The 24593-nt window shown below is 38.8% G+C and overlaps 2 pseudogenes across 2 annotated transcripts; both read left to right on the forward strand.

Annotated features, from left to right (window-relative positions):
* The first annotated feature begins 512 nt into the window (after positions 1-512).
* Positions 513-14148, forward strand: LOC148739665 (uncharacterized; annotated as a pseudogene). Its single transcript, XR_015996825.1, has 17 exons — positions 513-620; positions 669-771; positions 1526-1582; positions 2303-2431; positions 2865-3017; positions 3903-4023; positions 4839-4951; positions 5378-5462; positions 6556-6779; positions 7326-7499; positions 8411-8591; positions 9455-9595; positions 10485-10747; positions 11433-11514; positions 12044-12154; positions 12736-12882; positions 13941-14148. The product of XR_015996825.1 is annotated as an uncharacterized LOC148739665 (transcript).
* Positions 14144-23742, forward strand: LOC148739666 (uncharacterized; annotated as a pseudogene). The gene is made up of 10 exons (XR_015996826.1): positions 14144-15811; positions 16233-16281; positions 16781-16970; positions 17440-17786; positions 18341-18567; positions 18754-19061; positions 19218-19523; positions 20044-20197; positions 20669-20972; positions 21432-23742. The product of XR_015996826.1 is annotated as an uncharacterized LOC148739666 (transcript).
* The last annotated feature ends 851 nt before the right edge of the window (positions 23743-24593 follow it).

Raw genomic sequence — 24593 nt, forward strand, 5'->3', positions numbered from 1 at the left:
GGAAATGCCCTTATTGCAACTCACCGGAAATGCCCTTATTGCAACTCACCAGAAATGCCCTTAATGCAACTCACCGGAAATGCCTATATTGCAACTCACCGGAAATGCCCTTATTGCAACGAACCGGAAATGCCCTTATTGCATTTCAAGTCACTGTTCTCGTTATGTAAATTTTACTTTCAGCATCTAACGTGTCCATACAAGATCTGTCAAGCTTGATTTACAAAGGACCATTATCGAACAAAATAATATAGCGTAAAGATGAATAATATATATGTTTTCTAATTTTCTATTCATTTATTTAAGAATGTGCTGTCAAACATTTTCACTCACTATCGCAAAGATAAACACCAAGGCTGCTTACAGTTTACTAGGAAAGCAAACAAAAGCAGACAGCTTTATTCCATGATTCCTTTTTTAAACGCAAAGCTTTAAACTTCTTATTAATTAGGCTAATTAATTGTGAATTTACGATACTCATTGAAACAAAATCAACTCCCTTCTTTCGCGGCATGATAGAACAGAAGGGAGGTATGAGAAGAAAATCTGAGGAGGCGATTCTTTTGCTCCATATTTTCCTCAAAGAAAATCCTCTTCTTTCAACTCATTTTACCCGCAATGTAAATGGAGAGCCTTTAAGATTTTAACAGCTGTCAGCGAAACAATAGATCGTACAAAGACGTAGCTTATTCCTCATTTTCGGCCTTTACTTTTCTCAGTGCTTTTCAAAGCCTGTCAATAACAGAGATACTGTTCCGCCTCTAGACACGAGTAAGTTGGAAATTTTCTATTCATGTTCTATGGAAACGTGACAGAAAGATTTATGAAAGATTCTTGTTTTTTTATGGCAAGCTAAAGCCAGGTTGATATATATGTGCTTTCGTGCCTCGAAGTGTACATGGAAAATATACTGTTTTCCAAGAGGACCTGCGAAATTATTTAACAAATTCTTCTTTCAGCTACGTATAATATCTTTCTTTATACATGCCATAGCTTTTTACGTTTATCTTCAATGAAGCAATAGGGTTTTGAGGTTGGGCGACTGTTATTGCTCAGCCTGGTTAAAACTATCAAAATTTTTTGTGTTGTCCTTGCATGTCGCTGGCCATAACAATTGATCGTGAAACTATTCCCTAAACGTAGGCCCTGTCAACACATTCCACAGGCTGTTGTCATCAGATCGTTGATAACATTTAATTTCCGCTCTTCATGTTACGTGTAAAGTTGAAAACAACAAGATTTTATCACTATTAATTACGAAATACCCTAGATATGACCATCAATATTTGTAGAGCCCTTCTTAATTTTGTTGCTCTAGATGTTCGATACCTTACTTGACAAAAGATCAGTGATTGAATAAGTACTTCCTTGGGCTATTCTTAACTGTTTCAATACGAGATATCTGTATTTTGAGGATTAGATCAAGGTAAACATGGGCGCAGTTTTGAAAAATTTCTCGATGAGACATAAATCATAATTAAGCATTCTTTTCGAATTTCATTGTACCTAACAAATTCCTTTTCAGACGAACGGGAGAGAGAACACGCTATAAGCACTGATATTGATGAAATTGCTAACAGAGGTGGGTTGCACGCACACGCAGGAACTGATTCTTTGCCAAATTATCCAGCACCTTCAAAAATGGACCATGCTGCGGCTAAAAGAAAATACAAAACAGTTTTGCTCGGGGCTTAAACTAGATTTGAGCAATCGAAAGATTATAATTTGAAGCAAAAGAGATAACAAAACAACTTATCAAAGTCTACCATTAAGAAAAAAACTCTGTGCTGAGTCGGTTTTTCGGGTAGCTCACACACACGGTTCAGATCTACAAGTAATCAATGAAAGCGATCGTCATTTACATAGTTTTTCGTAATTTTTCATAGGTTTTTCCTTTTTCTTCGTCCCCGTTTTACAAGTATCAATAATATTTGGCAACTCTGATGAACCCTTAAGGTCGCACCAAACAAACGCCCATCATAGCCAACATTTCCTGGGAAACTTTTGAAAACTGAACACACGCTCGACGCCCATATTTCACATTAATTTATGATGAATTTATATAGAAAGAACAGCACCTTATGTAACGTTGAAATTGTCGGGTGAGTGAAAAAACTCATCCGAAAAATACGCGTGCTTTTACGCTCTTGGCAAAAGACTGTTGTCCAAGACGGTGATTCTGACTTACATGCACACTGCAGGAAACACGAACATCACAATTATAATCTCAAAGGCTCAGCAGAAACTATCGATCGCGATCTGCCTGGGAAAATTGCTACATCTTGCTTTGTTTTGATTTCAGAATATGAAACTGTACATGGTCGCATCTTAGCTGTCAACATGGCGCATCTCAGGAAGAAGAGAGAAACAGCGAGCATAGGAACTCAGTCAGGAGGAACCGTGTTTCACAGAATCGAGGGAACCAACAATGGTACTTGCCAGGCCAAGAAGTTTATCTTTCATATCTCTTCAAAGTTTAAAAGTCACACATCCGCAGAAAGCTCACGGAATTGTTTTTTTGCATTAACGAGAAACTAGACAAGAATTGTTTTAAGTAACTCACACATTTGCTTTGGAACGCAGGGATGTTGGGGATCCCTTGACCTTTTTGTCATGGAGAAGATCCCATTACCTTTTCCATTTCGTTTTATAATGTAATTACCCCATGCACCATAGCTTACTTACTCTTTTATATCGCTTGTTTTAATCTATGTTTCTTTTAATTTCTGTTTGTGTGTTTGTTTTTCCACATATCACCTAGTAAGCCCGCAAATTGAATTCCAAACCAATATCATACATATACTTATTCGAAACAACTCTGTAAATTCTAATGAGTAACAAAACACCTTTTTAAACACCACCAGGAAACATTTCCCAATTCTACCAAGGTGATATTCAGCTGGATCCTGAGTTGCAAGAATACATTCTAAATGGAGACAGGTCAAGAAATGCATTAAGAGGTCTTAAAAGGCTGTGGACCAGTCGCATCATACCTTATCGGATCGCTTCGCACATGAGTATGTCTGCATTCAGGAAATGTAGCTAGGGGACCAGTTATTATTTATTAGGGAGGGAGGGGGGAAGTCTGAGGTTTTTGGGGAAGAATCTTACGGCTTCTTTCTCCTTTTTTTTTTTAATAAGGCGAGGGGAGTTATAAAACCCAGCTCTCATCATTGATCTTTCACAAGTGTTTGACACTTCTTCATTGCGTGAAAAAAAAAAACAAAAACAAAAGAAGAAAAAAAAAACAGTTTCCTTTCCCTTTCAAAGGAAGTAGTCATCATCTAAACATCTACTCGACGAACTGAACGGAACAACCATAATTTTTCGTGCGAACGGTGAGACTGACAAGTAGAACTCATTAGGGGGCCTAGGAAAACCTATTTCATTGGCGTGCAACCCTCCGTTTCGATCACGGAAGTTTACATGACATTTCTGACTCAAATGCAGGCTGACTGAGTTTGCTGACAAGATTGATGACGTTTCCAATCTGCTGCTAATTGGATGTGTATCAACGATCAACGAGCTAATTGAAACAGTGTACTGATGCACGCATTTCCAATTTCTGAGGTCGTGATACCAGTTCCCACGAGATCGAATATTTACCCATTCCAGCTGGAAAAACCTTAAGGATAAATTAATGCAAATGACAATGTACTTTTTAGCTTTGCTTTTGCTTTGTTTTGTTTTTAAATGGATATAACAAACAAATAAACGAACAAAAAGCAAAGCAAAACAAAAACTGAAGCGAAACGTACCCCAAGAAGGTGACCGGGTTTATTAATGGCGGCATCCGTGATACCTTTGTTTTAGAGGAAATGTTTTTGAAATCTAATCAGTAACCAAATATTAGCCTTTGAGAATTTCACCGCTTATCTATTATTGTTTTGGTTTTTTTTTAGGTCATATAACTTCAAACATCCGTCAGGCCATTAACGAGTTTCACAAAACGACATGTGTACGATTTGTAAATTACATCAGTGGTTATCATAAAAACTACATTGAATTTAGCAATCCAGATGGGTAGGTAACACATAACGCTCATTTTGAACGGCTTATACCAATTAGTTGACCACAATCATCGCATCATTGATTTCCAAAAATAGACTAACTCGATGAAAATCTTTTCCCAGGTTATCTTAAGATAATAATAATAATAATAATGATAACAATAATAATAATTTTATCAATTTCTATAGCGCATTTACCATGTAATGATCTCATGCGCTTTACAACACTGTGAGGGGGATTTTTTCCAGACTGCTAGTGGCAGTTTACAATCAACAGAGGAGAAATTTTACAGATGCCCCCTCCCACCAATTCCCAGTAAACAGACCAGACCACCTCACAGTAATCTTGTGATGTGGGTTCTTTAACGTTCCCTGCCTAACCAAATTAACTGATTGAAAGATGCAAGAGACGGGATTGATTGATTGAACGATAAAAGGAGCATAGCTGGGGGGATCCTGAAGTATTCCTGACCCCTCCCCCTTCCCTCTTTTTTTTTTTTTTTTTTTTTTTTTAAATTATGCAAACCATATAATTTAGGTCGTGAAAAACCGCGTAGGTCCTAAAAATCTGTACACGACTCTCCCATTATGGAAAATCCTAACAAAGCCACTGCTCACTGAAAATGAAAAACAAATGAAACGTTTAACCCGAGAGTTCTTTTCATCAAGCGTAAAATCATCGGGTCTTTCTGTTGGTCTCTATTGTTTTTAATAAGGCTGGTGGCCACGAGTCTCAAAATTTTAGTAAGTGATGACTGGATGGTTGATCAGAGGTTTGAGAATGCAAAGAAAAAAGTTTCAGTGTTATCGTCTTTCCCTATTATTTAGATGCTCATCCAAGGTGGGAAAGAGATACGCTTCCCCGGGTAAACAAGTCATCCCCCTCGCAAGGGGATGTGAGTTCGTGGGAACCATAATTCACGAGATAATGCATGCCATAGGTGAGATGTTTCCAGCGGCTAACACCTCATGGCTATTATGTGACGAATTTTATAAACCTATAATTTTTTTAGCCCTTACTCCCCCTGCCAACTGTTACCTTTTCCAAGCAATATAAAGAAAGCTGAGGTGGGGTACCCTAGCAGCAACTTTTGTGGTAAGGTTTCGGCTAGTTTAAGCTGAAGTGAAGCTGGAGACGAAGTTTTTCATATAGGATAACAATAGATCAGCTTTACGAAATATCTGCTCTTAAAATTACTCAACAAAAGCATATTTCCTAAGTTATCAAGTGCACGCATTTATTGGGTGCATGTGTAAATCAAAATGAAACAGAATGTTATTCCACCAAAACCTTGCCTAGGGCCAAATACCATGCACATCCCAATAACTATAAAAGAATTTTGCCAACATATCCCGTTTTGCAATAGGTTTCTTCCATGAGCAATCACGGTCGGACAGAGATAAATATGTGAAAATAAACTGGGAGAACATCCTAAGAGGTAAGAACCTTTTGCATTTCGCCACCGCAAATAAATGCTCAATTTTTTTTTTCTCACTTTCCTTTTCATAACTTTGCAAAGAAGAAATCAGCTGATTAAACGTACTAAAATTTGTTGCTGGATGGCGGCGAAGGAAACATAACGTAATATGGGTCTTCCTTCGAGTATATACCTACCGCGTTCCACCATCTTCCTTCCCCTGAATCCCCACAGGGCAGCAGCATTCAGGATACCTTTCAAATAGTATTAAGTATTGATTGCCAAAGGAAATTCCCAGCGGTTTAGTTGGTAAAGCATCCTCTTCTGCATTAGTATTCTCATGCTGTCTCAGCGTTTCCTTTGTTGCACATTATTTTATTAGAGAAAACTCTTCGCCAATATCAGTTTCGTTCACGAAAGAACGTACGTTATGTTGAGCCCGCGCGTGCTTAGATACACTGCATGAATCATTGCAGTTTACGTATAATGATGATTATATCAGTTTTTCGCAGTCAGCGTCCTTGTGACAGCTGCCGTGGATTTTGAGCTGTAGTATCGTCTTTGTGGAGGCGCAGTGGCCTCATGGTTGGTGCGCTCGACTCCGAATCGAGTGGTCCGGGTTGGAGCCCCGGCCGGGGACATTGTGTTGTGTTCTTAGGCAAGACACTTTACTCTCACAGTGCCTCTCTTCACCCAGGTGTATAAAATGGGTACGGGCAAAATTAATGCTGAGGGGTAACCCTGGGATGGACTAGCATCCCATCCAGGGGGGAGTAGAAATACTCCTAGTCGCTTCATGCTACAGAAACCGGAGTTAAGCACCGGCTTAATGGGCCACTAGGCTCGTAAACAGACTTCACCTTACCTTTACCAGTCTCGTCTTTTCGTGACTCTCTTGAGCCACCGGGTAAGTGTCAGCCATCAGCCATCTAACTGCTTGTGTTTATTTCGTTTAGTCTCATATTACGTTTGCTCATGCCTTTGTAAATATTTCTAGGTTTCGAAGTAATTATCGACGAAGGAAATTAAATTGTTGTAATTAAAGCGTCGACTGATACTTCAATAAAGGTGAATCGTATAGCGAGGAAAACAATCATTATTAATTTTTTTTTTTTTTCATTTCAAAGATACTCGGACCAGTTTGATAAATACAGCTGGAGAACGATCGATCATCTGGGTGTGTCGTACGACTATCAGTCGATCATGCACTATGATCGTCTTGCGTTTACCAAAAACGGAGAGCCAACTATTGTGGCTACTGGGAATGAAAATATGGAATTTGGCACACAATCCAAAAGGCTCAGCTCAAGAGATATTTTCGAAATAAATGCTCTCTATGACTGCAGAGCAAGTGAGTACGCATTATTTGATATTGTATTTTTGAAAGAATCAGTGAAGGGAACGGTCATTATCTATCGCCTGCTTGGAGAGGAAGGGGGTTGGGGTTGACAAATTGGCTTTTTGTTACGACAAAATTTATCTGATTCCTCTCACCATAGGCTTTGTAGTATTCTTTTCGTCCCCAACTTTGTAGTATTTTAGTCATCCCCAATCATTGGTGGTCTTTTTTCGATAGTCTTCCTCCTGACCTCACTACTTCCCCCCCCCCCCTGAATACCATTACGATCGGTCATATTCATACAATCCCCCATAATTGACAGTTTTTCTATATTCCCCCTTTATGTTCTATTGGCGCGCAACAAGCTACCCCCCTCCCATCCCCCCCCACCCATGCGATAATAATGACTCATCTGTTATTTGCCCACCTCAGAGGCTAACGTCGGTTTTAGAGCTAAGTATGCATTAGTCAGTAGGGGCTCCAATTGTAGGCTTCAAATGCTGTTGAAGATTGTGCCCTTTTTTTTAGTGAGATAAGCGTTGAATATTCCTTTCTCAGCTACATCGTATGGCTGGGCCTCTTGGTCTGGATGGACTCCATGTGATGAAAAATGTTATCGTACCCGCGAGAGATACTGTTACCATTCAGGCAACATCAAGTCTTGTGGTGGAAATGTGAATGCGTACGGAATTGACATCCAAAGAGAAAAATGCCCGTCGTCTACATGTCCAGGTTAGCAAAATGGCGGGTAGACTACTTCAATGTGTTTGGGATTGAATATTGGTTTATCCAGACAGAGAAACGACGACAAATTCTCATACAATACTTTTTAGGACGACATTCAGGTTCTAAGATACCGATCATTTTTTTCATTAATTCTTGTTCTGGTTGTCTTCCGTATTCTTCCCCCGATCCGTTGGAGTCAAGGCTTTTTTAATCATAAGAGCCCCCCTCAGGGGCCAGTACAAGTAAGTGAACGCAAAAGGTACGATGGACGATTAGTTTTTCTTTGACCTCTTCCATGACATTTTGAAGTTTCTAGCAAAATGAAATGAAAACATGAGCTTGTCTTCTTGTTAAGTTTTGAACGACTAATAGCTTTACATTAAAACAATCATTTTATTCGCCCTCGACAGAAGCCCATGTTTGATGGGCTCCTGCCCTCGATTAATATGAGTGAACTGTCTATCACGGAATAGACAGCGAGTAGTATAGCCAATTAAATTTTAGTATTTGCTATGGGATGTTCGTAGCTTTCTACTAGAACAGAACAAAAATGGGGCCTACCATTTATGAAAGAGGTTAAATGACATTTTGGTCGGGTGGCATAGGTTTAGTGCGATGATTTACCTGTGTCATAGCAATAATCGCCGATTTATAACTAAATTTTGTATTTTGAAGTCCGTTTTTAATAGCCACACAAATCAGTGTTTCTCTAAAATTATACAGATTCAATTGAATTATATGTTTGGAGTTAAGTGTGCACTCAGGCTCTCTTTAGGGCTGAATTACACGCGGTGCATAGCAGTCCTTCGCATAGCTCCCTCTGCCTCGCCACTCCGCCACCTCAACGCCAATTAGTCATCTACATTGCTCTATATGAAAGTTCAGATACGATGTCTGATGGTACAAAATCTTTACAGCCCCTATTGATGGACATTGGGGTCGCTGGTCAAATTGGGGAAGTTGCAGCAAAACCTGCAACGATGGTGTTAGAAGACGATTTCGAAGGTGTGACAATCCCTCTCCCGCTCATGGGGGAAAAAAATTGCCAAGGTGATGGGAATGGGCACGAAATGTGTATTTTGAAGAGATGTCATCTGGGTAAGTGAGAAATGATATGCACTGCTTAGCTTTCAATAGTTTAACATTGAAAAAAAAAATGGAAATGGAAAATTATTTACTAGATTATGATGTTTGCGACCCATTTTACATGCTGAAATCTTTATAACTGAGCCTCTTAAAGTTACTAGCCCTATGTTGATTGAGAAGTAAAAGTATGCTGTGTGGAACATTTCATGTCTCATCTATATACTATATCACATACGACCGTATTCCAAAGTCTTTCACTGGGAAGTTCGACATGGCAGATAAATTGATACCCCTCCCTCCCCATCCCCCCCCCCCCTCCTAATCCTCGGATATTTGTTTGCCGACTTCATCTTTTCCGAGTAGTGAACATGTCTTGGGGAAAACTGTGAGCACATTATAGTCTACGTCACGTTGTGTATTTTGCTCTATGATGTTCATTTGAAAAGAGTTTTCAAATGGCGCGGGTCATCCCTTGGGAATTCAGTTACAGAGACGATCCATTACACACTTTCCACGCCAAAAATTGACAACAACAGTCGACGAACCTCGCATGATAAAACCTGCTTATGTACCGGGATGGCTCATGATAACTACATAAAAGCATCACACCGCATAATACCTTTACCCTGTGAATGTTTTGGTATTTCATCACTCACTACTGAACAATATAAAAGATGAAGTGTCACCGAAGATGGTACATATACCAGTTGATATGCTGAGATATGCGTGTGATTTACATGTTATTTTTTACTCAAAAACAAATAAAGAAACATAAACAAGGCCAAATAAAACGTAAAGAAAAACGAAAAAGAAATAAACTCATTTTTGTCATTTTCAGTCAGACTTGTACCATTTCCCGTCTTTACCTCTTCCAGACAACGACGATGTTGATTTTGAAAATGCACGTCTTGGGATGTGGAAGAATTCCACAAATGACCATCTCAACTGGAATTTTCATCGAGGCTTCACCCAGACGATGAACACAGGTCCTGAAAAGGATCATACAAGCGGGAAAGGTTATCTTTATACCTTATTTCAACCATAGTCAATAAAGTGCTTTAGTAGTAAAACTTGGCAGAGTAATCTACCATTCGTAATATATAATAGCGGTTCAGTTTTGTTGAACCAAAAAAATATATTTCAATCTTTATTGTATTCTGATGCAAAAACAAAGGACTGTGCAAGCCAGGGAGCGCTTAAAATCATGTTAAAATCAGGGCTGTTTTTGTCCTTGATTTTTTCTGTACTTCTATAACCTCAGTTTTCCGGCTTTCATAATCAATCTTCTCTAACACATTCATATATGCATTTGCATTACGCACATGCTGTGTAACAACCAAAACTTTAACGACCAAAATTCGTCTTTATTGGTTTTCTATCTGCTCATCGGACCTCGTTACTCGAGTGAATATGCCTCCCCAAATATAACAAAAACGGAACATTCATGAGCGACTGAGGTCATGTGATGATGTCATGTGACAAAAAGGGCGGGAAAACACAAAAACAGGGAACCCAGTAACATGCAGTGTTATTCAGTGAATGACAACGGCATGTTTGGAGAAAAAAATAACTCTGAGTGCTCTCAAAATGAGTCACACCCTCGACCATCCGGTTGGTACATGTAATTCGGACAGTCTATCACTAAGATTTAGGAGACTTGTGGTAGGCTTGGTCCATGATGAAAAACATCCTTCATACTGCAAGGATAGGAATGTCGATATGTAATGCCTCAGCTTAAACATTGTTTAAACTGAATGAAGATGGTTAATTTTAAGCTTGGCGATTGTGAAAGATCATGTTACTCAGTAATATCATATTTCTTGGCTATTTATTGGTCATCGTTTCGTACAATACAATCAGTTATTCTGTTCTCGTCTTGCTTGTATGTTTTTGTTGTTATGGTAGGATTCTACCTGTACATGGAATCTTCACGAACCCGCCCTGGACAAAGAGCAGACCTTGTAAGCCCCTGGACCCCGGCGAGGAGAGGCGGACAATGCCTTAAGTTTTACTACACCATGTACGGTGGTACGATGGGTAGTCTGGCCATCAAGCTGGAATTATCCAACGGAAAAAATTGGTTTATTTTCTACAAGAATGGTAACCAAGGCAAAGGCTGGAAGAAAGGGATGGGAAATATTGATGTTTCCATGGGCTTGTCATATAAAGTAAGGATGTTTGTGGCAAGATTTCCCTCCCCCCCGTTTAATTCCTTTACGATATCTTCAAGCAGTGTTTTACAACAAGCACCCATCATTGTTCAGGGGGGGAAGGGGCTGAATCTTAGGATGAAATAGACAGTGTTCTTACCCTAAGGCCATGTTTTATCATTTTGCATCTTATTGCTTGTTGAACGTAAGCTCAGGTAACCGAAATATTTGAGAACCAACCTTTTTTGCACATTAATCTGTTTTTACGACCAATGCATTGGGTGAATTAAAATAACGCCTTGCTCAACACGTCGGCGAAGCTTCTAACAACTGTATGATGTTTTCAGGTCTCACCAGCCAGTTAGTAGAGGTCTACAGCGTCATGTATTAGTACTGAAATTTAGATTAGTTCCCTCAATTTACAAATAGACTGAGACTAAACTTTCCTCTGTGATTAGTCCAGAAACCTTGCGATGTCCTCTCAACCAATCAGATGCAAAACTAAAACCAATCACGACTTGTACATTCGGATTTTCTCACGCTTCAAGCATGTTGCTTGTCTCACTTTGAGTTCTCATTGGCTAACGACAAGGTAAATGTTTGCTCTGATTGGTTGCTTGGATTACTTGGGTCTTGTTTTGTTTCCTTTTCGGACGCTCCGTCGAAAAACTACCTTATTAACATTATCCTATGACAATCTCAGCTCACCATTCAAGGCACAGTAGGTCAGACTGGATACTCAGATATTGCCATCGATGATGTGTACATCGACCCTGGACTATGCAGTAAGTAGTGCTCTTCAGATGTTTCTTTATCTATTAAAACTTACTGAAAAAGAGGGTCTCATTAGGGTGATAGCTCACGGTTAAAATGGTGGCCATTTTATATTGACCACGGCAAGTTGTCAATATAATTCCATTTTGATCGCCACAAAATTTTTTGAGGTTATTTTTTTTTCTAAGACTATCGGTTAAAATTTGTCAATTTTTGCGCCTAAAGGGTTGTAATTGTTTGGTCGTTTTACGGCTATCTTTTATTGCATTGGTGTCACTATGACGACTCCTTCACCACCACTGCGTTACACAAAAGGCAATACTGAGCTCTACCATAAACATATTATCCCCTAAGAGAGGCTAGCATTTAAACATTACGGCTAGAAGAATACAGGGATGATCACACACTTAAGCTCTTGATTGTTAAACGAATTCTCCTTGTCAGCACTATATGAAATATATAAAGAAAAGTATGGAAAATATGCTCACTGATGTTAGGATGGAGAGGGTTAACGTAACTCAATGATTTGCTGTCTACCAGAGTGTCAAGATGATTACTACACCTGTCATATCTGGGCAGCCAAAGGTGAATGTTCAGCCAACAAGAAGTGGATGAAAGAAAACTGTAAGAGGAGTTGCAACGTTTGCGGAGGTAGGTAACTCAGAAAATATCGCCCAATGTACATACCTCAAAACCGCATAATTATAAAAACTGGAGGAACTTTTCAGACAAAGGTAACTGCCATAGGATAACATGATATGATATAGCTGTTTCAAGTCTTAAAAAAATTAAAAGAACTTTATGTAGATCAAAACTGAAATTTGAGTCTTGGAATACCACCACTCCTTTTAAAAAATTACGACTTTTCTGTTTTTTTTTTTTTTTTTTGGGGGGGTATTACGTTTTGTTTTTATCAGAAAGTAACAGTCGAGGCGTTTTAGTTCATAAACTGCAAAGATCACTATTGGAGAATTTCAGTTGTTATTAAGAAACGTTTTACTCTGACGAAGGGCTAACGCTCGAAACGTCAGCTTTTTAGCTCTTTACATTAGCCAATTTACAATTTCAACTAAATTGATAGAACCAAATTACGTTGTTTCACTCGCCTTGTTTGTCAGACTTTTGTTACTGTTGTTTAACGTTTTGTTTTGAATTTTTTTTTTTTTTTTACAAACCGTTGTATTTGGTTTATTCAATACTAATCTATTCCTGATGGCTTACATCTATTTCAGCAATCAGTACTACAACACCACCTCCCTCTAACTGTGAGGATAACAGCAAATACAAAGATCAGTGCTCTGGTTGGGCTAGAATTCGTGAATGTCAAAATAATCCAGCCTTTATGAAGTTTCACTGTCGAAAAAGTTGCAAGATCTACAGTAAGTGTATATTTGACATTATAACGAAGTTTTAAATGAGGTCTCGCAAAGTTTAGTGAACGTCTTTAAAAGGATAAGAATTATCTTTTAGAATATTGATTACGTCAACTTCTGTCGCAGCTTCATAGGTGTTTGCGGTGGATTCTAAACTTCGCAGCATAATAATGAACCTTTTTCTGAGGAATAATGGGAAAAAGGGATTGCAGTAGAATTAAATATTGAGGTAGAAAAAATTGGATAGATGTTGCAATTGAGAGAATGTGTTCTACTGGAGTCAACGGTAAAATCAAATTGCCTGAGTGGCGGGAAAAGACGAGCGGCCAAATCGTGATTAGTGTTAGTTTCATCTGATTGGCTTAGTGAGCGATGCGAGTTCTCTGGACCAATTACACAGCAAGGTAATGCAAAACATAAGAAATCCCGGGTTACTTTCGACACTCAACATTGAAAATTGCTCTATGAAATTATATCAGATACCGTATGCCTACGATTATTCAAGAGAACGAGACAGGTTTCCGCGGTTATGCCCGGCGCTTTGAATTCTTTGGAGGTCATCTCATGTTCCTAAAGATTTCCACATGCATTAAAAACTCTTCAGTAATGTCACTTTTGTGCATGTTTTAACTGTGAAAACGATGGCAACGCTGGCTGAAATCGTAGACTTAGCGCTTGCAAAATTCCTTACGTCCACCGATCATTCACGGCTTAGATGAAAGAAAAATTAACTCAATAAGTCAACAAGAGTAAAGAGAACCATGTTTCAATTTCTCAAGCAACACCACTTGATACCAAATTTAACTTAGTAGAAGTCAGGTTTTGTTTTTCCTCCATTATCCTTCGTCCTTAAATGAACACGAAGAAGAGTAAGTGAAATTATCTTTGAACGGAGTTTTTTCACCGAGATCAAGTCGACATCAATGAACGATGGAGAGGAAAAGGCTGAAAAACATACTTTATTTTTTTTTTCTCTATTACCGAATTTCTGGAGAACTGGCTCGAATTATACCTTTTAACATGTACTTCTAACAGATTTGACCTTTTTTTTTCTCATTTCGCAGCACCTGCATGCACAGATTCAGACAAACGCTGTTCTGCGTGGGCCAAAATCGGTGAATGTTCCAAGAATCCATCGTGGATTCTTGGAACAAAACTTAACCAACAAATTAAAGAATACATCAGGCAAGTCCAAGGAGGTGTCTTATATCAATTTATTTACACTGACTGTGTGTAATGATTATTAACTGTTATGTGTGTTATTTGATTTGTCATTTTTTCGGTTTATCATTTTTGCATAGGTTCCCTAGCTCGAGCACAGTTGAAGTCCTGGGAGGCCAGGCAAGTTGCAGATGTTGTTGGAACTGACAAAGCATTTAAAGTATTGAAGGAAGCTTTATTTTCAATGGAGAGAGTTGAAGACAAATCTAGTGACTCTTTTAAGCTCACCAAAGGCCTTTACTTGCACACTGAGGGAAAAATTCTTTATAGAAACAGAGACTATAAAAAAAGTACTTGTAAGTTTGTAATTGTCTTTGACTCTCTCTGAGCCTCTACTAAAGGAACATACTGATCTTGCAAGGTGCTACAATGCTATCGGAAACTGCCATCTCAGTCTGAAACAGCCCATAAAAGCGCTTGAGCTCTTTGAAAAAGCCTACAACATGCAAGAGAAATTAGCAGACTCTAATAACCACTTTGACATGCCAATGTACAAGCATCAGATTGGAGCAGCGTATGATCATGATGGCCTGAAAGATTATGAAAAGGCGGTTGAATGTTACAAAGATGCACTGAGACTGCTGGAAGATCTCAATCTCCTAGGTTGTTTGGATGAAGCACACTTCTGTAGAAATCTTGCAAATGTGCTTATGTTTCAAAAGAAAATATTCAGAAGCAGTCAAACCTGCGGAGAGGGCTCTCAAAATAAGGATGGATCTTCTAAAAAATCATCCTCTGACAGTGCGTAGTATTTTTCAGCGAGCAGTTCTTGAAGTTAATCTTGCACACCCGGAAGAGGCGTTGAAGCTGTTCCTTGAAGCATGGAAGATGGAAAAGTCACTCGGAGCAGGAAACCACAGTGAAGTGTGGCGAAAGATTATTGAAGGTGTTAACGCTATGAGTTATCGCCTGAAAGACAAACGAGGATGGGAAAGATTTAGGAAAGATGCCTTCAGGTTTTGTCAGCGATTCTGGGGAAAACAGAAAGTATCTGCATTGTTCACCTTCAATGAGTATAACAAAGAAATCATTGATGCGCTAAAGGAGTATGCTATTGATAAGAGAGACAAACATGCGGTGCGTAAGGATCAACTTTGGTTCTACGAGGGAATGTTCAGTGCAAACGAGAAAGAGTTTCAAGAGAAGTTTGATTTAGAAACTGATAACGATGCCCTCATTGATTTGCTGAATGGACGAGAGAGGCTCTTGAATGAGGTAATAGGACTTTGCTCTGAGCTTCACGAACGTGAGAAGCTTGCAAAACACAAAAAGGACAAGGTGGCTTTGTACAAAATGTGTCTGGTCAAAAAAGGTTTCCGTGGTAATGAGGGTGATGGGTCAGATAAAACTTCACTAAAATCGAAAGTGGAACAACTCTACAAAGAGACAGGGCAAGAGAGAATGATAATAGAATTCCGTGAGACATTGTTGGCTGTTTGGCAAAGGCGGTGGGATGAAGGAAAAACCAAAGAAATGACCAAGATAATCGGCGTTGAAAAGGAGAAGACAATCGATGGAATTCTCCAGTTGAGCAAAGAGCTTAGAAAAGTAAATTTATGGACAAGAAGCGTTGAGTTTTTATGATGAATTATGGGAAGTGGAGCATGCTACAATGAAGAATCCTGAAATGAAGAGGTTCCTTCTTAAAGTAAAGAAATTGGCCTCGTTCATCGGTGACTACAGGAGTGAAAAAATTTACGAAGATGCATTACAGGTAGGACTTAAGTCATGTATCAAATAACCTTACAAGTCAACACTACAGGATCTCTTATACGATTTTCTCATTGACAGAGAAGAAGAAGCCGTTTGCTTAGGCTGGTTTTTATTCTCTTTGCAGGCACCATTTACTATCTTTTATAGTTTGTTTTGTTTTTGCCTTTAATTTGTCTCGATTCTGTATTGGTTTCTGGAGCAATTCCACGTGGCAGAACTAGTTAGGAGTCAGATTTACCTTTAAGACACCAATTTTTTTAGCATATATTCTTGACATAAATATAAGCAAATATGATATTTTGAGTGACTTACAATTTTTGATTGGATGACTTGTAGAGGCAATTAAGAAGAATAATACTTCGAATAACTCAACTGAGTCGGATGTTGTCCCTTCTTCCTGAGTTTATGTGCTTTGTTTCCAGGCGCTGAATGAAACTGACAGACCTCCAGGAGCCATATTGCGACCAAGAGGTAACACAATGATTCCGATATCTGAATGCTTTCGAATTCTTAACCCATGAATGACATCTGTTTTCAGTATTGTACCCTCAAGTTGTGTTATAAATACCTGGACTGTTGTAGTATTATGAGATTCTGAAACAGCATCTTGGTTATATTTACTAAGCTTTATATCGAATTTTTAGCACTGTGGGTGTCATCACTATGTTTGGAAATTGATAACTGTATTACCTTGTGTCATAAGTTCTTTAGAATTCTGATCCAAGTCTTGTTAAAAATCTTTCCTGATTCTCTTCAAACAAACAAACAAAAAAAAGAATCAAGAAATCAAAAATGGAGAACAACAGGAATATTTAAAATTAAAAGACTTGGAGGTTCTTACTTTGCTCTCCAGAAATCTCGGCTTTTTTTTTTTGTCAAAGATGTATTTCCATTGGTTCCAGCTTGACGTGAAACTGTATTCATAGCATTGTCCCTCTGTTTCTACCTTTCTCTCTTTGTTTTCCTTCAGCTGCGAGTTCCACCTCCACCAAATCAAACAAAGAAGAGAAGGATGACGACGGGGATAGAGAGGAAATTGACATAGAACACGAAATGGAAGAGATCGAAATTGGTTTAGATGAAGAAAGTGAGGTTGGAGCAGAGGATACAGAACCCACTGCAGAAGGTGTTCACGCTGAATGCAGAAGCATCATTTTCAAGTAAAGCTATAGTACATTTGTTATTTTAATAGACATTCGTATATAATAAAACAGTGGATAGCATTGAAAGCGCGTTCTGATTGGCTACTCAAACTCCGGATATCCTTTACTATTCACCTCCGAGCAGCAGGGGTCAATTATTTGCATGGGTGTGCTTTGGTGTAGTCCTTTCCCACTATACTCAGCCCTTGGGAGGTATACTTTATTGCTAGTGAAAAACTGAATGAGCAAGTGAGATGTTTGTAGCTTTCATCATTGTAACTTTAATACATGCCTTGCAGTGCATGTAGGACCTTTCCATTTCAGTAAACGCTGTTTTCTATTACCGTAAGATCAGCTATTGATCAATATTCTTGTTTTAATATCCGTACAACCAGAACACTGGAGCAATATCATGTACTGCTTTTTGTTATACAACCAGGATACAAGGTTGCAATTCACTAGATATTTTTTTTCTTGCATTTCACAGAGGCATTGTAACAGTACGAGGTGGCTACTGGGACGTGAGGACGGCTGCATCTCACTTGGTATTTCCACCTGGTTTTGTTGCCGTGGACACTGTGCTGACTCTTTTTCGATGGAAATCGTCTCTGTGTTCTCCTCCTCTTCATCCAAATGAGGCCATAGTCAGCAATGTTCTTGAATTATCGGCAGACACTCCTGAAAGTCTTCGATTCAATAAAAAAGTCACTCTTGGTATTTCGCACAGTGCGCTGGACCTTAAAGGATATGAAGTGGTGGTTAAGACCTTGATAAACAGAGAGAAAAATGAGTGGGAGGATGTTGAACAAACAGTTGATTATAAATCTTTGTCAGGTAAGCACTCGAAGTTATGGTGAATTAACCATGGTAACTCAAATCCAAGCAAAATATAACAAAATATAAGAAATGATTCAAAAGTCAATTTATCAAAGTTTGTCGATTTTTTTTATTGTACGTTTGTAATTTCTGTTATTTGCTATCTGCTGTTTCAGAGTGTTTGATATGTACGCCAGTACACACTGTGTACACGTGCTTATAACTGTTTCAAAGGGAAATTCACACTGCAATTTTATGTCTTGGTAGGGAACGAACTGATTGTAAAACACTAACAACCAACAAGCAAACGAAAGATTATACACCTTGAGTCCCTCAGGAAGATTCTTAAATTTTTGGCTACTATGAGGAGATACCTGCGTGTAAACTGTAAAATCGCTTAGGGCGAACAATTCAAAATATTCCTTGAACCTATTAGATCTTGTGGTTGTTGGTTCCCCAAGCAGGCTCTTGTGGTAAAAGGTGGCTGTTTATGAAAGTATAAGAGAGGTATCCCTCAGTGTAAGGAGTACTCACGATATGTTAATTGGTGACTCATCTTTTTTTTTTTGCAGATCTTCAGAAAGTTTATCGCGATGATTTTCCTGACTACTTTCTTCCTGTTGCTGAGACGAAGATCACCCGGTGTTCCACATTCGCAGTGGTTTGCCGTCTCAAGTCCCACATTTTTACCATAACCTCACAACCGTCTATCATCTCTTTTCCTGACTTTCCCTTGGTCAAGATTCATATTCCTCCAAATTCAGTCCTGTCCACTGAAGAATTCCGTGTCACTGTCAGAGTAAGTGCTTATATAGAAGCAAGAGCAAAATTAATTTGACGCTGTATGTTCGTTGGCTCAATACATTCATCATGTGACAGATCTTTTTATCAGTAACGGATCCCCTCAGTAGAAACTATGGTTACAGTTGTATTAAATAATTGGAATGTCATTAGTTATTAATTGTTTAGTTCATACAACCCTCAGGTACAAGAATATCGTTGCCAGGAAATGAAAAGTGAGGAAATGCTGGCTGGCCCTATTATAAGAATGTCTTGCAATAAGGAAATTAAATTTCAAGAGGCTGTTACCGTCCAACTGCCGTTATCCTTGAGCGACACTGAGCAGGACGCTGAATCATTGGGTATTTCTGATTTGTCATTAGTCCGTGCTCGAGTCTTGTTTCAACCATCTGATGGTACACAGCGCGAATGGACCGAAATCACAGATCTTCTCGATTCTCCCCCATGGCTAGATGGGGTTGTTATCAAATTTAATGTGAAGCACTTCTCAGGGTACGTTAATGTATCTCTGTAATTTTTTCTTTCCACATCTGCCTCATTCTAGGTTGTACCTTTTCACATTTTTCGTTCATTAGCATTTTTGTGGAGAACCTGTTTGATAGTTGATGTTGTTCAGTAAATGTTTGTCTTCGCTATTTTTCTCCATAGATTTTGGAGCTGGCTCGCATCACCAATGATCCTAATAGCTCGTGCATGGAATACGGAAAGTGTAAGACATTCAGCCATTTTCACGGCTGCTGTTCCAGTAAATACCAAAATTAACTCCGAAGTAGATCTTCCTTTGTACTGCAGCCCAAATGACAAGAAAAGAGAACACAAAGATGAGACGAAGTCGTGGTTAGTAGAGGGAAGTGTATGGTACGGCATGTGCACAAATGATCTGGCTTACGTGTTCCTCTCCGGTGATGCAGCACAAGTAGTCAAAGAGGAGCGACTAAAGGACTTTTTTCTCAGGTAAGATAAAAAGAAACTTGCTTGGTGTCTGTTCAGTGCTTGCATAAAAAGAAAGAGTAATGAATGCATTTTTCTGTGACCAATCTCCGCCTTGCATGGTCGTGTTTGTTTTTATGAATGAGTCGTCTCCATTCGCGAGCCCTCATCCTGAGGCAGAAATTTCTTTTCCATTTGTTTCATTTCCCAGTACTTATATTCTTTCATTATCCACCACTCAAGTAAATATTGCTTTTCTCACGCGCTGACAAAGGAGACAAAGTTCGGGTTGGGTACACACTTTGCAGTTATCTTTACAGATTCACATTTAAAGGCATTATCCAAGTTCCGATGATTGTCGAGAAATATGAAAATAAAAGATAAAAAAACCTGCTTATCTATTAGTGTCAGTGAAAGTGGGGGATATTTGCCTCGCAGCTTTACGACTTAGCTTTCATTCAATGAAAAACTGATAGAGACAATAAAGCGAAAATCGTCGACAATTTCCCTTAATCCCTGCTTTTGAATGTTACAATTTTCACAGGTTTGATCGAGAAGCTTATTTCCTTAGACCTCTGCCGATAAGAGTTGTAAAAAGAGGCTATCTAACAATAGAGTTCTACAAAAGCAAAGATCGGAGTGATGAAAACAAGATAGGTATACTGGATCTGAAACTACCTCCTGCGCTGGACCTTGAGGTGAATATCTTCAGTTAGCGTAGTACAGAATCATTTGTTGGTAATGGCTGTCCCTATGAACTTCCCTCGCCGCTCCCTGCAAAGATGAAAATATACATCACATACATTTCTTTACAACTTGTTTAAAAAAATTTTGCATACAGATCAGTGCCACTTGAATGTTTGATACTAAAGGTGATCAGAGGCATTAGGGCTGGTTCTTTTTAATTTTTTTTTTTCAACTTAAAAGGAAGGTGAATATTGATCTGCTTGTTGCAATTCAATGAAAAAAAATGGCGCTCGCCGAACTCATTTTTGACTTTGAGGCACACAATTCTAAAATTAGGAAGTGTGGTGTTCCTGTGGTAACCTACTAAGTAAGAGAAATGATAAGAACATGCTAAGAAATAATTGGATATTCTGTTCACACGATTCTCTGGGGAACAAATGGTGCTATCATCCAGTTAAAATTTGGAATGTTTTAACTTTCAGGAAACTCCTGTGGAGTTTTTTGGCGTTTCCATAGATGATAGAACACTTCACGAAGCTCCTTTGGCCGCAGTCCTGGCAGCATGTAAAGAAGTTTTAGAGGATATAGGGCGATGGGATATTTATGACAGTCATGTAGGAAGCTACCCCGATGAATTCAAGAAAAAATGTAGTTTCTACGGAGCTCTTGCAAAATTACCCGTAGAGCATCAACAACAGTGCTTTGATGCGATTGTTAGATTTCTGAGAGAGAAAAGACAATCTGGCTTCGAAGGCTTTGAACACATCGAAAAACATCTTACTCGTGGTAAGTTGGAAAAGCAATTTACTCATTTCAAATGCATTTAAACCATAAGTAGTTTTTTTAGTGAGCCCCTCCTTTCCCTTCTTGCTACCAGAGCTTGCGCAATTAGCAAGAAGGAGATAGCGAAGCAGCGGATGTTTCCGACAGTATACTCAGACACGTGCAGAAAAAAAAAAACGGCAAACAGTTTGTACACCCAATTTATCAGTGCATTTGTCGCTCAATACTTCTCTGCTAGCTCTAAACTCGTGTACGTAGGTAGCTTTTGACCACACTGATGCACTAAAAGGCCTTTTAGTTTTTAACATCCGAAGAGAGAACATCTCGAAACAGAACTGTAATGTTAATGTAATCGATCTTAAATCTTTTCAACCTATGGACTTATTATTATTACTACTGCTCCGCAAGTCGAGCACTGTTTTAGCTTAGCTATATACATATATACATTTTTGCTTTCCTTAGCCGCAAAAGATGTTAAATAACCTTCCAATGAAAGCGTACTTCTCGAGGTAGCTGAGAAGCTAGGAGCCACGTCGTTCTGGATGAAAATTGCTGATAAATTAACGGTCACACAATATGTAATCGATGCCATACGAAGAGAAGAAGATGAAAGCGAGGTTGCTGCAGAGCAGCACTCAGAAAATGGTACGAGAAAAGTGCATCCTGAGTTACGAAAGGAGAGTTATTAGAGAGATTTAGCACCACGTTTACGTGAAACGGGCACGGTAAGAGTGAGCACGTGAGCACGGTTTTTCCCGCCATCTTCTCACGTTTGCAGGTTGCGCTTTGCCATTTCTACTTGAAAGAACCCTATTTCGCGTTTGCCGTGTACGTCAGATTTTCTCCCCTTTTTCTCACATAGAGTTCTACTCATAGAGTTCTAATTACCGGGAAAAGGGCACCAAAACTATTCCTTTTAAGGTGGCTAGTACCAGTTTCCTCGCGCGGGGAACAAGTCACTCTTGCGTGACGCGCGAGAGAAACGTGCGAATGAAGCGCGAGATCAGAAGATGAAAATTCAAAACAAAGATGGCGGCGCGTGGACTTTTTTTCTACTTTTGTGAGTTTACCTAAGAACGTGTATTTGATGTGTTGAGTGGCTACTGTGAATGCAGGAGATAGAAACTAAGATAAAGAAGACGATGTTTGGAGAAGTAAATGTTGCTTCACTTAACATCTAATAGAAGTATTCAACCGATCTGAAATCTTGCGACGGAGAAAAATGAAGAACTCAAGTGAAGGATAATCTACCTGAAGTGGAAAAAGTGTTAAAAACTTCAAGGAAAATAATATGATGTAGCCAGGAGTCGTGTGTAGGATGTTTAAGATGAGCCAGAGAGGCTGTCTTTGACATCTGTTTAATGATTTTCTTAGCAGTAAACGCGAATTTACGTCTGTAAACATCAGATCGTAGGCGCTCGCGCGAGCACACGCAATTGTCAGCGGTTGCTAAAACAGATCATGAGCAAGTGTGGATCTTATAGAATCCAGATTTTTAAATGCGCGAGAACGCGCGTGGAAATTTCTAAACTCACGAAAGCTATTGCATGAAAACAAGTCCGGTGACCCCTTCTTTTTATTGTTCCAATATGATAATAACGTCCAAAGGAATCATCAGAGAAAAAACTAGAAAATTCTACGGAAGGAAATTTGCGATGTGTGAAAATTGCCTTTTTTCTAGATTTTCTGAAATTCTGCTCCGTATAATTTTTTTAAAAATCTTTGTGCATTTTCCTTTGCAACTGCCAAAAGTAATCACTGAAAAAAATCACGGAGTCACCGGGTTGGTTTTCGAATTATTTAAGCCACAAGCTAAAAGATGCGTCTGAATAAACCTATGAAAGCGTTGCCATGGAAACTGCTAGTGACGAAAAGACACCTATTTTTGGATAACCAATTATTATATAATTCAACCCCGTAAAAGTGTTCAACTGGCCTCGGTCAGTCTTTCTGTTGTATTCTTTCAAAGTTACAAACCATCAAAAAGATGAAAACCGGTACGAGCCACCTTAAGTCATACAAGGGCGCCTTGAAATCCACACCATGACGTGAACTTACGCAAAGCGAAAGCAGTAAGGTTCACGCTAATTTACGTGAAAGGGAAAGTTGACGTTTGCCATTTCACGTAAACGCGGTGCTAAATTTCTCTCATGTTTTGCCTAACGAGCTTGGGTCATAGTGATGTAAGCTAGCACATAATCAGAGAGCTTACTTTTGTTTCTTAGACCAATATTCCACCACAAAAGAAAAAATGAGTTTCCTAGCGTAAACAAAGATAATAATGGTAATTAAAAGAACTCGGTCAAACTAACGTGCAATCTTCTCACAACAAAATAAAGAGTAAAATATTTGCACAACCATTTGCGCCATTTGGCGTGTCAGCTGCGCTGGTTAGAATACATTAGGTACCTTTCATTTGAAATAAAAACACTTCAACGCACTAGTTACAAAAAAAAAAAACGTATAATTCATGAATGCGGAATAAATTCTCGTTCGTACAACTTATACTAACGTTGCAATAAATATTGTGTCTGCAAGAGCATAGCCTTTTCTTTTCATTCCTTACTGTTAGCCTTTGTTGTCAATACAAGTTCATGTTTTCGGTTTTGAATCTGTCATTTAAATTATTTATGTTATTGTGTAGACGAGAATGTACATAGGAATACCGGCTTTATTTTTAAAGGAAAAAATTCAATGAACCTGTGCAAATATTATTTATATAACGTTTTTATATAGGAGAAAGAGAAGAGTAAAGACAATTTTTACAAGGAAATCTGTATTTTGTATATTTTTGTCAGTTTTCTTTAATGGTTATACCTATTTGAAACACCGGGCGAGCGTTTCATGAGGACGGGATATCAAGGCCCACAATACGTTGGTTATTTCTTTAGTTCTTGGCACGAACTACTCGTAGTACTTCAACTTCTAGACAGTATGAATTTGCAAGCAAAACATAGAGATAGCATTACCCACAAATTCAGGCGCCTGCTTATTCCGCTATACCATGCAGAATGAATATCTCTCTATGGATAGGTACTTCTAGTTCAGGAAAGTTTGTGAACTACTAAGAACGCTCGTAATATAAAATTCGAAAGTGGGTCAATCACTGGCTGACATGAAAAATGCACTTTCTCATTTCTCTGAAGTTGGTGACAAGCCAAACAGATGACGTAGCGCGCTATTGTTCCTACTTTTGTTCTGGGTGATCGCACATTTGCCAAAATTTAGCAAGAAACATGTGATGTTAGGTCAATTTTCTTTGTAAAAGGGTTACGTAACGGACAGAAAATAATACTAATAAAAGAACACCGAGGAAAAGAAAAGCAGAACAAACGCCCGAGAAAAACGACCCATTGAAAACGACGGAAGGGAGGACTCCCCAACAACGACCTTCATCTTCGCGAAAAAAAAAACGTTTTCCATACAATAATGTACTCTACTGTCACAGTGGTGATTTAATTTTTTGTGGCCGGTCAAATAGAACGAACGTAGGGACGGAATAAACGAAAAAATCTATTGACAGTAACTGACATGGATACGAACATAATTATTCCAAGGAAAGGAACGAAGATCACCCCTATTGTATACCTTTCACCGTGATCATTTGCTTCGTTGTACATAATA

Source organism: Stylophora pistillata, chromosome 2 (genome assembly GCF_964205215.1).
Source record: "Stylophora pistillata chromosome 2, jaStyPist1.2, whole genome shotgun sequence".
Classification (NCBI taxonomy): Eukaryota; Metazoa; Cnidaria; class Anthozoa; order Scleractinia; family Pocilloporidae; genus Stylophora; species Stylophora pistillata.